The sequence below is a fragment of the Cyanistes caeruleus genome, chromosome 2 (assembly GCF_971803275.1).
Source record: "Cyanistes caeruleus chromosome 2, bCyaCae1.hap1.1, whole genome shotgun sequence".
Classification (NCBI taxonomy): domain Eukaryota; kingdom Metazoa; phylum Chordata; class Aves; order Passeriformes; family Paridae; genus Cyanistes; species Cyanistes caeruleus.
This window is the reverse complement of record NC_141702.1, coordinates 44,609,472-44,625,557: the sequence shown is the minus strand read 5'-3', so window position 1 is coordinate 44,625,557 and position 16,086 is coordinate 44,609,472. Positions and strand designations below refer to the sequence as shown.

Genomic DNA, 16,086 nt, shown 5'->3' with positions numbered 1-16,086 from the left:
AACAGTAAAGCCTGGCTGACATACAATAGCCAGTCTCATACAAACAACTGTGTGCCAGGGCTCACAAAAGGGGCAGCAGAGGTCAGAAAACAAGTGCTGAGTGGTGTGTAAATGAAGTCAGCCTCTCCTGACCCTTGGGCAAGCCCTCCTGCCCACATGGGAGCAGCAGCCTTTGCATCTCCCTGCACCCAGTGGCAAACCCACACCTGCCTGGGCCTGGCGGGAGCCCGGGAGCGGCCGGGCAGCTCCTGGCACCAAGCAGGAGCACCATGGGGCTGCTTCCATGCATTTCTTGTGTTGCTGGAACACAGACCCCATCCAGGCACAGGCTTTGGGCTGGTAACTGCCTAGGAGCATGGAGGAACATGGAGATGCCCATGGAGGGACATAAGAGCTGCTGCAGTGGGTCATCTCTAGTCCAGGAGCCTGTCCCCACTGTGCCTGCCAGCTCTGGCACTGTAGGAAGGACTCATCATTGTTTGTTCACTCTTTCCATGCCTGATGGGTTTTCTTAAACCTTTGCTGCTTCTCTTCTGCAGTTTCCCCAGCAGCACATATGCCCCAAATAATTGTTTGTTGAACCATGTGCTTAAACACCTGCAAGATGAGATTTCTGAAAATTAGTTTATATACTGAAAACATGAAACGGATTAACGCAAAGGGGAAACGTTTGATCTCTTTCACCAAATAACCATATCAAAAGCTCTTTTTAACGCCTTTTGTTGAAACATATAAAAGTCATGAACTCCTTGGCTGCTAGCCAGTACATCAGAGCGCTGCCTGGTGTAAACTAATGTCACTCTGCCAGTCTCCAAGGATATGAACTGACTTCTGCCATGCCAGGATGCAGCCTCCAGGGATTAACAGGGTGTTTGTATGACTGGTAACACTGTATGTTCTGTTCTGAAATGAGTAAATGTGTATGGAGAGCTGTGAATGTTATTGAGAAGCTAGCTCCTGAAGTACAGCAGATATTATCTTCAAGAGAAAGAGACTGACAGACTGTCTATCCTTGAGGTGATGAATAAGAAAACACATATTTTTTTTCTAAAAACTTTTGAGTTTTTATTGAAAGTGACACATTGTTCCAAATACATCAATTTTGATTTCCTGGTGTTTGCCAGGAAAGGCTACTCCCCAATAAAGGAGAAGTTCCCTTCTGCTTTTGTTATAACAATAGCAAAACTCAGTTATGGGAAATTTTCCACCTCTTTACCTGAGCTGGTGGTTCAAGGAACAGGTTTCCTACTTTAATATTTCACCCTTCAGAGCTTTTTCTGCTAATTTGGAGGGGTATTGAAAATGAAAAAGTTAAAATTATGAGAGTGCTTTGCAACTGTAGTGAAGTTTATTACCATGAACAGGTAACAGCCTGATCACTTATTAAGCACCAAGCAAGCCAAGGAAGGGTGCAGCAAGAAGAAGTTGATGGGACAGGTTAGCATTGATGAATTTACAGGTCCCAGAACACTCACAGTGACTTACTGTGGTCACGTCCTGCCAGGTCAGGGGCTCACTGACCAGGAACCACTGGGGAGCCCAGGGAGCTGCAATACCAAGGAAATCACTGCTGAAAAGGGCAGGCACGTGGAGGGGAAGCAGGAGCTCCTAGAGGTGCATGGTTTAGTCAGGATTGGGTGTCAGCAGTGTCCCACTCAGGGCAGGACAGCTGACACAGCTCCTGGAATATGCAGGGTGGGAAGAACTCCTCATTGGGTCCAGTAAGCAGCTTCCTCTGCTTGCTTTTCGCATAAATCCTTCGTTCTTCCCTCCAGTGCTTCCTTGAAGCATTCCAGCCATGTCCATGAGCAGCCCTTCACTTGTGGACACCCAGGTGGGCTTTGAAGATTAATCTGTCATCACTCCAGTGGTTGTTGATTCCAGAGTCACAGCCCATACTCCATGCAGGCTATGAAATGAATCCACATCTCAGTAGTGTTATACTTGTTAAATACATGCTGGTCCTCCTCAAAATACCACAGAATACTTGAGGGTGGAAGGCACCTCTGGTCTGATCCTCCTGCTGGTGCAGGACCATCCAGACACAGTTGCCACAAGGTAAGTCTACGCTGAGCTTCTCAGTTACCTGTTTTTGCAGGGATACCTCTGAAAGTGAGCCCAGCAGCTCCAGGAAGGTGCTGAGAAAGGACTGCTGGGTGCCAGATCCCATACCCAGCTTCTCACTGGGGCAGGATGGTTTCCAATAAAATCCTACAAAAACCTCTTCTTGGCTAGTCTTTGTCCTCCAGGGGCTGTGGCTCCTCCTGATGCTGAGGCTCTCTGCACTGTATTTCCTGTGGCACCTGGCTCCAAACACAGGTGTCTCCAGGAAGGACACTTTGTGGGTTTGGTGTTGAAGCTCCTGCTGTGATCCCTGGAGGTCTGAGTAGTCCACTGTGCAGAAGCTGAGAGCCCTGTGTCTGCTTCAGGGACAGCCAAATATCTCCTTAAACGCTTGTTAACTCCAATCCAGGATGAGCATTGGACATCCCTTCATTTTGGGACTAGCCCTAAATTCAATCCCTTATTAACCATGCAAGAAGCTGCTGCTGATATTGCTGCTGAGTGACACTCAAGTGGCTGTTGTAAACAAGGGATGGTTAAAACTGTCTTCTCTATATATTTCAAAAGAAAAAAAAACCCTCTCAATGAATAACAGGGCAAGCACATCTGAGCTTGGCTTTCTGGGGAAAACAAGGTTGTATCTTAAGGGGTTTGAATGCAGATTATGACCTCCTACATTTGTAATCTCTTGACAAATCTTAATGAAACTGCACTTGAGAGAAAACATACAAAGAGACAGGAGTTCCTACAAGCTTCATGATAAGGGCTGCTGAGGAGAGAAAGGAAATCACCCAGAAATTATCCCTCAAAGAGGTGGCAGCCTGACCTCACCACTGGTTAGCCATGGCACCATTCCACAGGATAGAGCCTGCAGAAGTCCCAGCTTCAAAGAAAGCTACAGCCAGACTTTGCATCTTCCTGGGCACCATAACTGATTTATCATGGGGTACAAATGTGGCTTTGTTAGTTCCAGTCCTTAAGGACTACCTAAGCCAGCCTACTGGTTCTGCTTTACTCCCCAGTCTTTCTGTGCCACACTGGCAGCCCTGGGGCCCTCCTGGTTTTGGCACATCTGCCAGACTGGTAAGAGGGCAAAGTAACCAGCTCAAGACAGTGGTGGAACCACCTCTTTTCAGTAGGATCTCAGAAAGTTGTGGTCTGTCAGAAATGTATGTGCCTACAGTGCTGACTACTGCTGTGTTTCTCAAATACAAAAGGATTTCCTTTCCCCTTGGTAGCAAGGAGTTTTATGCTGAGTTGACTGAGTAAGACTTTCCAGCAGAATAATTTCCCTGAAAGATTAGGAAAGTCAAATATTTCTTAGGATCTCTATCATGTCTGAAATCTCTTTATCCTACATGTGAATTACCTTTTTCCTCTTAAATGGATGCATGCACCGAAGCTGAACCCAATGCTTTAATTTCCAGCTGTATCTCTTTAGCTGCTCCCCTCTCTAAAACTTTTTATTTCGTTTTTTTTAAAGGTGAGAGCCTGAGAGAGGTCAGCTGGAGCATAAGTGCTCTGCTTTTGCCTTTCATTAGCACAAGTGATGGCTACACACGGATTTCAAATTTGCTTCAGCTCTTACTGGGGCTCTTTGCAGCCTGAAGCAGGGATTGATTGTCTGTGAAGAGGCTCTGCGGTAACAAAGGCAGAAGTCAGGCAGGGAAGGTCTGACATGTGAGCTGTCAGAGGCAGTGTCACTGCCAGCTGACCCATCATAAGACTGCCGGGAACAGCCAAAGGGTGCCCTGCTCGGGAGGTTCTAGTGCCCTGCTCCCTGCTAGTTTGTGCTTGGAAACAGATTGACTAACATAATAGAGTGATTTTGTAATCTGTCATAATACCATAAGCTACAGATCCACAGACTTTGACCCCTCGCAGGTATAATGAGCTCCTTTATTCAGCTGCACATGCTCTCTCGATGGGGGAGAGAGAGGGGGGCTTTTTTCTAATTATATATCCAAAGCATATGTTTTGCCCAGAAACAAAGCATTATATTCATTAGTGAAATCCTATAAGCTTGGCTCTTTTTATTAGCCAGTTAACTAATTGACAGTTAAGAACATGTATTAATATCATGGTGTAACCATGCAGTCACTTAATCTGACAGCTTTATTAAAATCATAGCATTGCTCCTCTAAGTTGCTACAGTGAAGGGCTGTAGCATTTGCATTAGAAACACTGGTGTTTCGAGATATAAAGCTGAGCTGTGAAAAAAAAAATCAACATAACAACACACAAAGTCTTAGCCTAGTGTTGGTCTCTGTTAATCCTTTGTCAGAATTGGAGAAGAGCACCAAAAGTCCTTGTGCTGATCTTTAAAAATCTGCTCAATCAGTTTAAAGTAGGTTTGAGGAGCCTACAAAAACATTTGTTAGCACATTATCCTTTTTTCCTTACTGCATCAGAAAACAGTAGCACAATGCAGAGCACTGCACATCTGAAAGAATAATGCAAAACTCTGGGTGCAGTTTGGGCAGGGGGTGTGTGTCACACTGGGGACAGGGGGAGCTCAGGTATAACTGTGGATGTGGCACTGAACACAGCCCTTCCATTTGCTATGATAGTTTAAAAAGGTAAATGACCTGTAAATGGAAAAGCTTAGAAAGTAAGTACTGGTAATGGAATCAGTGTCATCATGGTGTGATGACATTGTGCAAATCAATCTTACATCCTCACCTCACCAAAGGAATAACTCTCTATAGCAGCCCATGTTTGAAAAGGTTAAGGTGGCAGATTTTTGTCATGAAGCACAGTGCTTTCATGAGAAGCGAGAATAAAAGCTCTACAGAATTATTCCTTTCATTATGCTTGCAAAGCCTCTGCATCTGGTATACAGATCTTTATTACCTGGTGCCTGACATATAAGATGGAGAATGCAAACCAGCTCTGGGTTTGTCAGACTGATAGTTACAGAGAGGGGGAAAAAAAAAGGAAAAAAAAAAAGGAAAAAAAAAAGGAAATCAGTGAAAGAAAAATAAATATGAGAACACATAATGGTATTTTTAGCAATCTTTACTACACACAGATTGACAGACATCATGGTGGAAAACCCAAAAAGCTTTAAAATGCCCCCCCCACTGAGCAGCAAGGCTGCCCACTGTGGGCATGCCTTCCCTGTTGCAGCTGTGAGAGCTGTGTTTGGCTGGGCTGGAGCTACTGTGCATTCACTGACCTGATGTGAATCACTTTGTGGTCAGGACCACCTGGAGTTGTGGCCTGGCTTTATTCATAGTGAAGATGTACATGTCCCCATCCCTGCCAGGATGGGCTAAATCCCTCTGATTCAAACTTTTCCCTGCTCTCTGTGCCTGAAATGCCCATGACCATTATTTTAGCTCAGCAAAAAGAGAACCAGAGTCCAGCACCAAAGGCCTTACAAAAGAGGCTTCACCCCCTTCTTCATTTATTGCATACTTCCCATCTTTTACCATGGGCAGCATTGAAGTGAGTGTCACAGAACTGTGTAGCCAGACTGATCCCACAGCCAATCCCTGCTGTATGAAAGATCTCATCTGGAATGGATGGGACAAAGTGGAAATTACCTTAGCTGGGGAAAAAGGGATTCAGGCTGGACATTTCTGATACAGAAGGAGAAAAGTCAAAATGTCTTCAAGTAGTTGTTGATTATACTGCAGCCAAGAAGCCTGTTCATAGAAAAAAATAACAAAATAAATATTTTTTTTAAGCAAAGAAACCTCTCAATGAGAAGTGGGCTGAAGTCAGTGGGTACACATGAATACAAGCACAGGTTGGTACTTTCACTGGGAAGAGTCTAATAGAAGAGAGCATATGAGCCTTGCCACCACCTGCAGTCCATTGCCCTTTTCTCTGCTCTATCTATCTAGTGCTACTGTGCTAGGGATGTTCAGGGGTATGTCCTAGCCCAGCCTTTTCAGTATCCACCCATGGATCTATTGTCCATCTAATTCCTTAGTCAACTTGCTGATACCATTTGACTCCCCTAGCGTTATGTAGCTGCCAGCAACTGAAGTTCACTGCCATCAGCCTAAGGAATGTCTCATTTAAACCAAGCTCCTTTTGTTTCCTCCAGTCTCCCCCATACTGATGTTTGCTGATGCAATATTTGTGAGTCCTCTTCCACTTGGCTGTTGTTGCCAAAGCTTTGTAAACTTCCAACATGTTCTTTTTGAGCCACCTCCTCTGCAGAAGCCCAGCCTCCCTCTTTGCTCCCTGGAAGATGATCTTCAGATAATCTCCTCCATCGTTTCAGTTGCCCTTTCCCATTACTCCTTTAGTTCTATATACAAGGGCATAGGTCAACAGGTGCCTGCTCCAGCCATCAGTGGTAAATACAGATCAGTTCAACCAGTAGGTACAATTTTCAGTCCCTTTAATTTTTGCCATGACATCTATTAGGATTCAATCTTAATTAATTCTTAAAAAAAGAATTTTCATCCTTTGCCTGCTGAAATGTTCACTAAACCCAGACAATGTTGCCCCCTAAAATGAAGCAATGGACAAAGTAAATCAGAGAATGGTAGTTAATTAAAAATCATAAATGCAAGCAAACAAAAACTCTCTGGAATTCAATACGAGTCTCTGTGCATAATACTGGTGACCAGTGACAGGACCCAAAGGAATGCCCTGAAGTTGTGTCAGGGGAAGATTAGTTTTGATATCAGGAAAACCACATGGGTGGCTGGGCACTGGAACAGGCTCCCCAGGGACGTGGTCACAGCACCAAGCCTGACAGAGTTCAAGGAGTGCTTGGACAATGCTCTCAGGAACAGGGTGGGATTCTTGGGGCTGTCCAGTGCAGAGCCACAAGCTGGAGTCTATGATCCTTGTGGGTCCCCTCCAACTCAGGACATTCTCTGGTTTCAATTTATGATTTATTATGTTCATGGTTTTACAACTATTTCCTGGACAAATCTTGCGCAGGTAGCAGCCAGGCGATGATGTCAATGTGAATTTTTCCAGATCGCTGACAGCATGATTGAGATCCTAATAAATAAAATGTCAAGGAAAGCCTCTTTTAAACATTCAAACAACATTTGTTAAAAAAGCCCAGCCATTGTGAACAGATGGCTGCTGTGTATCAGAGCGGACTTGTAGGGAGGACCATAATATCACACTTGCTGAGCAATTTCTCAGCAGCAGAGAAGTAAGCAATACCTCTAATAAGAAATCAGAGGTAAAATGAATTAGGTGGTGATAACCCTTGAAAAAGAAAAGGTATTTTGTGAGTTTCTGTGCAAAGACCATTTGAGCTCTAAGCTTCATAATCAGCTTGGAAAATAGTTTAACCCACAGGAATCTTTGTGACTTACTTTTGTCTTCCCGAGTTTGCAAGGTCAACTATCAAAACAGATACAGTTTGGAGAGCTTTGAGTGACAAGCAGTGAGCATAATTTACAAATGATTTTCTGTTTCTAAAGGCAGTGCTATTGCATAATTTTTAGGTCATGTTTAAAATAAGGCATAAAATAGTTAATTTAAACAAAAAAAAAGTGTGGGGCTGGGGAGGGGGGGGGTGTGGACTTTTCAAATAATCCACTTACTGCATCTTTGTTGTGCCTATCCTCATAATACCCCTGAGTTCCAGTTGCTGGATTTAGCTGTAACACTTACCAACTTCCAGAGAAGCAGCAGCTGCGCTCCAGCTTTCATTGCTAATATTCCTGGCATTAGTGCTCTGTGGAGCCCTGTGGCAAAGGCTGCACCTTCTCAAGTGCAGGGGAGGGAGGGAGGGAGGCACTGGCCCTAGGTCAGTGGGAAACCCTCAGCTTCTAAAGCACTGTTTAGCTTCAGTATTGCATTTCACAGTTACTTCCTAGCAAGCAACTGGAAAGAACAAAGTAGGCCAAAATGCCCACTGAATTGATTCCTGATGGAACTCAACCACTGGATTTCTGCTAAGGGTAAAACTCCATGAAGTCACAGCTCAGACTTTTCAGACTTACATGTAAAGTGCTTAAGCTCCTGTCTTCCCGCTTTACTGGCTCTACTGGCACAGCATTTTATTCAGGAGCACTCTGGGGTTTTGAGCTGCCACTAACCTCTCCACTACTGAGAAAGAAGCTGCCAGCACTCTGCTCAAGGACCTTTTTCCTGAGTTTGCCACCTCTCAGCAGGAATACTCCACAATTTACTGCCATCTGAAACTACCCACTGCATGAAGTTCTGCAGTATTCAGCACACTCAGGAAAGCTCCTTTTTCCCATTGTCACGGTTTCGCCTGAAATAGAGTTAACTTTCTTCACAGCAGCTGATATGAGGAGGGTATGATTCAGATTTGTGCTCGAAACAGAGTTGATAATTCGGGATATTTTAGCTTCTGCTGAGCAGCACTTGCGCACAGTCCAGGCCTTTTCTGCCTGTCACCCCATCCTGCCAGAGAGGGGCCTGCACAAGGAGTTGGGAGAAGACACAGCCCAGAGAATTGACCTCAACTGACCAAAGGGATCGCCCATGCTATGTAGCATCATGCCCAGCATATAAAGCTGGGGAGGAAGGAGAAAGGAGGGGGTATTTGAAGTGATGGTGTTTGTCTTCCCAAGTCACTGTTTTGTGTGATGGAGCCCTGCTCTCCTGGGAATGGCTGAACACCTGCCTGCCCATGGGAAACTACGAATTAATTCCTTGTTTTGTTTTGTTTTGCTTGCATGTGTGGCTTCTGCTTTACCTGTTAAACTGTCTTTATCCCATGGGTTTTCTCCCTTCTACTCTCTTGATTCTCCTCCCCATACTACCAGGAGAGAGTGAGTGAGTGAGTGAGTGAATGAGTAGCTGCATGGGACAGAGTTTCTAGCTGAAACCAGCCCTTTTTTCACCCTATGTTCTTGTCCTGGGAAATTTTTACTGTATTTGGGTTAATAAGCTCAGAGCAACCACAGTAGTGGTGACACACAGTATTATATAGCAACTGCTCACCACCTTCTGACCAATTCCCAGCCAGACTATGGGCAGTGCCCCCCAGTTTATATAAGGAATCTCACTGTGCAATACATAAAGCCAGCTGCATATCTTTCCCCCCTCTGCAAACCAGCTGGATTCACCTTGTCCTTCCGCAGCCAGCTGATGGTTAAACCATGGCATCCATCCTACAGACTTCCATACTCCTGCCCTTCAGCTCTTCTCCTTCACTTTCCCCATGCCATTCCTATTGGTCTGGCACAATCTTTGCGCCTAGCCAGGAGTATGGTGATATTTGTGGAAACTGCATGAAAGTGTTAGGAATTGTGCCAAGGAAAATATGGTACAAATATTTCCTCACCCCTATTGGGAAGCAAATTGGGGTATGCAAGAATGGGGCAATGCCAAAACGGAGCTATGCTCCTGTGGGCAGTTTGAGAAGAGGCTAAAGCATGGCACCTTTCTTTCTTGTATGGTCATTTGGAACTCCTTTATGGCTCTGGAGAACACTAGTTTTAGTCCCATCAAAAACAACGGGCAAATCTAAAGAAGGCAGGTCCACTGGAGTCCCAAGGTCCTCATTGGGGCATCAGTTTTAATCTGGCTTCTCTGTCAGAAATAAATAAAATAGCAGCAGTAAAAGGCACCATTGAGAGGACAGTGGCATTTGCAAGGAAGTGGTTACATGCACTCACTTGCCTTCATGGAACTAGCTGAGGGCAGCTTCCCTCCTATAGTGTGTTTCCCTTCATTAAATCTAATCAAAATCTATTTTGGGTTCATGACTCTTCAGGGAAGTCACACTAAACTTTTGACTGGAATTAACTAGAAGAATGGACCATTTTGTGTCACAGGATAGACACAGAGAAAGAACATTTCTAAAATAGCTGGGCCAAACGCAAAGACTCCTGTGCAACACTACTGGCAGTATGGATCAGGAGCAGAACCACAAAAGGGACTGCAAGCCCACCCACCATGGCTGGGCAGCCTGAGGTGGATTCCAGCCACACACAGTGCAGATCCTGCTGCCTTTCTGGTGTCTGCTTTTCTATGGTGACAGGTTCTTCTGAAGCCCTCACAAAGAGCTGTTTTGTTAGCAATGCCCACTCCAATGAAATAATCCATGTAAACCTGTTATCTTCTCTCTTTCTCACCTAAACACACTAAGAGCTTTCTTCTTTTGTTGTTTTGATGGCCCAGATATGCTAGACTTATGTCTATGACTAGACTAATGCCACATTGCATTTTATTGGGAACTAGTATACCTACAAAACTGGCAAATCATTGGAAATTCATCACCTTCTCTTCAGACTTGTTTGGCAGCAGCATGAGCTGGAGAACATGCCAGCATTGTATTGGATTGTCCTTGTTGTAGAAGAAATTGTAGAAGTGGAAATTTAGCACTAGCAGTTTAAACATTAATAGCTAGAGTGCACAAAATCTGTAGACTGTGGCACATGAATTATAACAACATGTGAAATAGCTAACTACAGAATTGGCCAAAACATCCATAAGAGGCTGTGAAACAGGATAAAGCAGCACTGTTTACTGGATAAGATGGCCATTCAGTAGTGAAACAGCAAGAAAATCAAACCAATGAAAACCCAGCAGATCCCAAATCCTAATATTATGGAACTGTTGCATGAGGGGTGCATGAGTTTGCATGCAGTTTGGGGACCCAGTGGGACTCTAGGCATCCACCACTAGATATTGGATGCTCTAGTCTCCAAATGTCCAGCTGATGGCATCACCTGAGAACTTTGGGGACACAAGACACTGACTGATGAGTGCTAAAATTCTACCACTAAATTCTGGATTTTCTGTCTTCAAGTGGGTTCAAATTCCAGCTCAGAAGTGTGGTAGAAGAGGTGTGCATGGCTTGATCAGAGTAAGGCACACAAATTTGGCATACAGGTACGTATGCCAAATGAGAATGTACCCAGCATAGTAAAGGGGATGCCCTGAGGTGAGGCATAATTTAGTCGAAGCTATTAGAGTATTATTAGAGCTATTATTGTAGAGAATCTGGAGTGAACTGGAACAAAGTAAGGAATGTAGGCAGAGGCTAGAGGAACACCTTAGTGATATTGGGGATGACCAATGTGGGATTTATCAAAACACAGAGGAATGATCACACAGAACTTTAACAATGAGTTAGTGGCAAGAGTATTTGCTGATCAAGTCACCACATATATAAATATTTCAAAGAACATATGGCTGGTGGGCAAGGGGGGACATTACAAAAGACCCCAAATTTTAGAGTTATATTTATGTTACATGTTTATGTTTGATGGATGGGAAAAAACACACATAGAGCTGAATTTGCAAAGGAAAAGAAACAGGAAAAGGAACAAAGGGCTACTCTTTTAGTGGCAGTACTGGCAAAGCGTTTACAGCTAAGCGGGTGAAGGAAGGAATTATTCCCCCCTTGAAGAGAGGGCAGAGGTAGATCAGATAGCAGATCTAAAAAAAACCAAACCAAACCAAAAACCAAAACGAACAAAACAAAACAAAACAAAACAAAAAAAGAGAAGATTTGTAATGAAAAGAGAGGAAAATGTCATTACTGTGGGATACCTGGTCATTTGCAAAAAAAAAATGCCCACTGCATACAAGGGGGCATCATGGGGATGTAAAACAGGAATCATGAAGTAGTCTGCAATGACTGAAGGCAAGAACTCAGAATACTGTGGGAATTGGAGTTTATGGGATCTGAAACAAATAGGAAATAAAGGGATGTGGAGAAGATTTTTATTAGCATAAGTGTCCCTGTCTTTTTTATTAGGAAGAGATCTTCTCCAAATCCTAGATGTACAATTACATCTATCATTCGGAATCCTGATTTGACAATCACGGGGCAAGGCTTAACACCTGAAACTCAGGAGCCCGACCTGGAGATACCTAAACCCCTGGAAGTGGTGCCCAGGGAAAAGCGGAATCAATCGGGAACTGATGTGACACTGCCGAGGTACGCCTGAAAATAAAGGGAGGCACGCCCTCTGCTGTGAGCAGCATCCCATCCCCGGGAAGCAGGGAAAAATAACCAAAACGAAGCAGATCAGCACCTTGTCCAAGGAATCTTGGAAATGTCTGAATTCCCATATAAAACCCCAATATTACCAGCTTGGAAAAAAAAAAAAAAAAAAAAAAAATAAAAAAGACTGAATAAAGATGAGGATCCCAAGTTTGAATTTATTCAAGATTTGAGAGCAACTAACCAGCATGCCTCACACCCCTCAGGGCCAGATTCTTCTCCTGCACTCTTGAAAACCATGTGCTGAGCTACATGTTTTACTGTGACTGATCTGACTGCAGTGTTTTTTAGTATTCCCACAGATGAAGAAAGCCATCCCTTATTTGCATTCACTTGGAAGAGACTTAGTTGATGTGATCTTGTCTTTCAGAGGGGTTTAATGGGTCTTTCACTGACACAGTCACTGGAGCCCTGACTAGCTCTTTGTGCACACCAGCACCATGCCAGGTGTGAGGAAAAGCCTTGGAGAAGCAACTCCTGAGGCTGAACCTTTAGAGTCACTTGCTCCATGGGAACAGGTGTCAGGGGTAAGGCAAAAGAGTAAGGAGGCTCTCTGCGTGGCTCCAGCACCCTAAGTTTACTATGGCTGAAGGGGTCAGGGACAAAGAGCCCTGACATAATCTGTGCTCAAGATTAAATAGAGGTTTCAGGGGGTGTGTACCTGTGTGTGGACATTCAACCAATCAGGAACAAACAGGGGAGGAGCATGAGGCGGGTTTTACAGCATGGGAACCAGTGAGGATAAGGGGGAGGAGAGGACAGGTCACATGGGCCAATAGAGCCTCCAGACTTAGGGGATTTCCAAACGGGAGGTACAATTGGGGATTGGCCCAACTGGGGATTGACAGGGAAGGATCTGGAAAAAGGGGCAGGGAATGTTAGGGAATAAGGGGCTGGGTTACAGTGATAAGCAGCATAGGGGAGGATACAACTTAGGGATGTACCAACTTGGGGAGAATATAGGGGAATATTGGAATAAACCATTCACATTGAAACATTAACTATGAACCATAAAATAAATGCACACCACAACATTTCACCATATTTTCTCAGATATTAAAAGAAGATCTAAAGGATATTGAATTACCTAGTGGATCAGATTTAGTGCGATCTGTAGATAATTTATGTCTAATAGCTAGTAGAAATTGCAATAACTGTTTGAAAGGTATTAAACGTTTATGTACTGCCTTAGCAACCAAGGGCACATTTCCATCCAAACTCCAGCTGTGTCAAATGGGAGTAAAATACCTGAGATTTGTTTTAAAGGAAGGACAGCAAGTAATAAATGTTATGGATAAGATAATTTGTTTGATTAGAGATGTTATGGTTATGATGTTGTTTATTGTGTAGGATTGTACATATGTACCAGAAAAGTGTAATAACCAGTTTTGAACAATAGGGGGGTATAAGAGTGATATAAGCAGAATAGAATGGAACTTTCTAGAACAGTGAAGTCACGACTCCAGATGATGTTGTGGATCCTCGTTGGCTGAAGAGACTGAACAATGGGAGGTCGATTTTCAGAAATGATTGGCAGAAATTGCAGGATCCTGAAGACCAATCAGAGGAATGTGTTTGGACAAATCAAACCGAGGATAGAAAAATGCATCAATCCTGCGTGAGCAGAAAGTAGAAGGACTGTTCTAGAACTAAGTTTCAAGTCTTCTGAAGGACTCTGTCGCCTGAGGAACACCCAGTCTGTAGACTGTTTGTAGAAACAGATCTGGTTATTGAGCTGGATCCCTGAGCTTATCTTAGGTGTCCCACTTCCAGTTGGAGTTTTATTTCTTTTGTTGAACAAATTGGACTGTTTTCCTGAGGTAATCTGCTTTGTTTATCACAATAGATACAAAAAGAGTAAAGATTATGATTTAAATTCTTTGGCCAGTTGAAAAACCACAACCAGTATGGTGGTTTCACATTAATTAACATTTGGGAAAACAATAAAGCAACCATGGAAGTGATTTCTTTGAGAAAAGCTGCTGGAAGCTTCCTCTGTGCCTGGGACAGGCCAATAGCTGGCTAGTTCTGAGAACTGACAGCATTTTGCACCATTTAGAAATCAGATCTGCTTCTGCGAGATCCACTTTTAAAAACCACAAACTCCGGAAATCTCTCACTTTGCCTCCAGCCTTAAAAGATAGCAGAGCTCTGGTGGGACTGGCCCTGCTCCCCTGTGGCCTGTGTGAAGCTGGGCTGGACCCCAGTGGCTCCCGGGCGGAGGAATGAAGGCTGTGGGGCATCGGCCCCAGGCTGGGCCAGGCCATGGCTGCTGACATCTGGCCAACACTAAATACCCCCACCCCAGCCCACACCGATGGCTCCAGACCAAAGGAGGACTGCTCGCCCCCCTCAGCAGATGCTGGACAGAGGGAGGGGCCCAACTCAACCTGAAATCCAACACCATGACTGCTGTGGCCACTGGGGAAGATATTAACCCTTTCACTACACCAATGAGACCTGCAGACTTTGTTCCTCTCCAGAGAAAAAGAGAGACGACACATAGAAAGACAACATGGAAGGAGAATGAGGACGTGCATAATGGGGCTGAAATATTCTTTTGGTAGGGCCATGGAAACGGACAATGATATAGTGAAATCTCTCCTTTAATTCATGAGAGAGTATGGGAGGATGAAATATTCAAACAGTAGATGAGAGCAGAGACATCCATTGATGAAGCCAAGCAGATGTTGGAGTAGCTGTGATCCCATGAGAAGCTTGGACAGAGAGAGAGATGAGAGTGATGAAGACCCTTTGCCCCCAGGGAGAGAAGAAGAAAACCTCTGTTCCCAGAGATAATCACAGAAACAGATAGAGAACCTTTGCCTTTGAACAACTCATCCTTAAAATAATACTCCGTGAGTTCATGGCCCATGGACACACCTCTAGGAGGGCTGTGACAACAGGAAGAATTTCATTATGCAGAACTTTTTGCCTGGGCGGCTGCTATTTGGGACAATAAAAAGCCACAAGAGAACTGTTGTGGAGAAGTGTCCATGGCATGACAAGAGAAAATTCTTCTCCCTACAAGAACTGATGAAAGACTATTGTATAGTTGGTACTGCTTTACCATCCCAGGTTTTGTTTCTACGTTGTCAGTTAAGAAAGGAAAAAGTTGGGTGGGGGAGGAAAAGTGTTCTGAAAGTTTTATTCTAATGCTTCTTGTAATGTTAATAAAGTTTCTATATACCTTTTAAGTTTTAAGCCTGTTTTGCCCTTCTCCTAATCCATATCTCACAGCAAGAAATGAGTAAGTGCACTGGTGATTTTAGCTAGCACTAAACCCACCACATTATTTGGTGTGTTGGCCAGGAAACTCAAACTGGCAAATCTAAACCACTACAACCAGCTATGAGGATTCTTAGGTGCAGCTGGGTTTTGCCAACTGTGGATGTGAGGATTAGGGGAACTAATGTAATCTCTGAGAGAAACAACAAAAAATTAAGAAATAGAACCCATTACATGGGGGCCAGGATGGGAAAAAGCCTTCAGAGCTTTAAAAAGGTCCTTGGTTTTGGCTCCAGCTTTTTGACTTCTAGACTACATAAAGCCTTTTGATTGTATATACATACAAAAAAGAGAGTGGCTAGTGGAGTGTTAATGCAGAAATTAGTTCCTCATCAAAGACCCGTGGCATTTTATTCTGACCAACTGGATCTGGTGGCAGCTGGAGCTTCAACATACATTAGATCCATGTTGGTGGCAGCTACAATAGGGGAAAAAACTCAATCTTTAGTATGAGGGCACCCAAATACAATCTATGTGCCACATGAAGTTGAATTACTTCACAAGCAAGACACAAGCTGTGTGTCTCCCCTATGTGCACATAAATACAAACTACCTCTTTAAAATGTAGGTGTGTGACTCTACCTGGCAACACTATTACCAATACCAAGACAAGGGGAAGAGCCCCACTGATGTGACATGGTAATCCAGACTATTAGTGAGGCACAAGCAGATCACAGAGAGACAAAATAAAACAAATACAGTTCTTGTTTTATTCACAGATGGATCATGCTACTGTTTACACAGGCAGCAAAAGCCTGGCTACAGAACTGTGGAACAGCGGCAAGTTGTAGATTCCAGAGCCCTTCCAGCAACAGTCA

The 16,086-nt window shown here is 43.9% G+C and overlaps 1 long non-coding RNA gene across 1 annotated transcript; it reads right to left on the bottom strand.

Moving 5' to 3' along the window:
• Positions 1–1,039: 1,039 nt before the first annotated feature.
• LOC147654765 (uncharacterized) lies at positions 1,040–7,765 on the bottom strand. The gene is made up of 2 exons (XR_015282530.1): positions 7,663–7,765; positions 1,040–5,714 (listed from the first exon to the last, which is right to left on the bottom strand). It is a non-coding gene; the product is annotated as an uncharacterized LOC147654765 (long non-coding RNA).
• Positions 7,766–16,086: the final 8,321 nt, after the last annotated feature.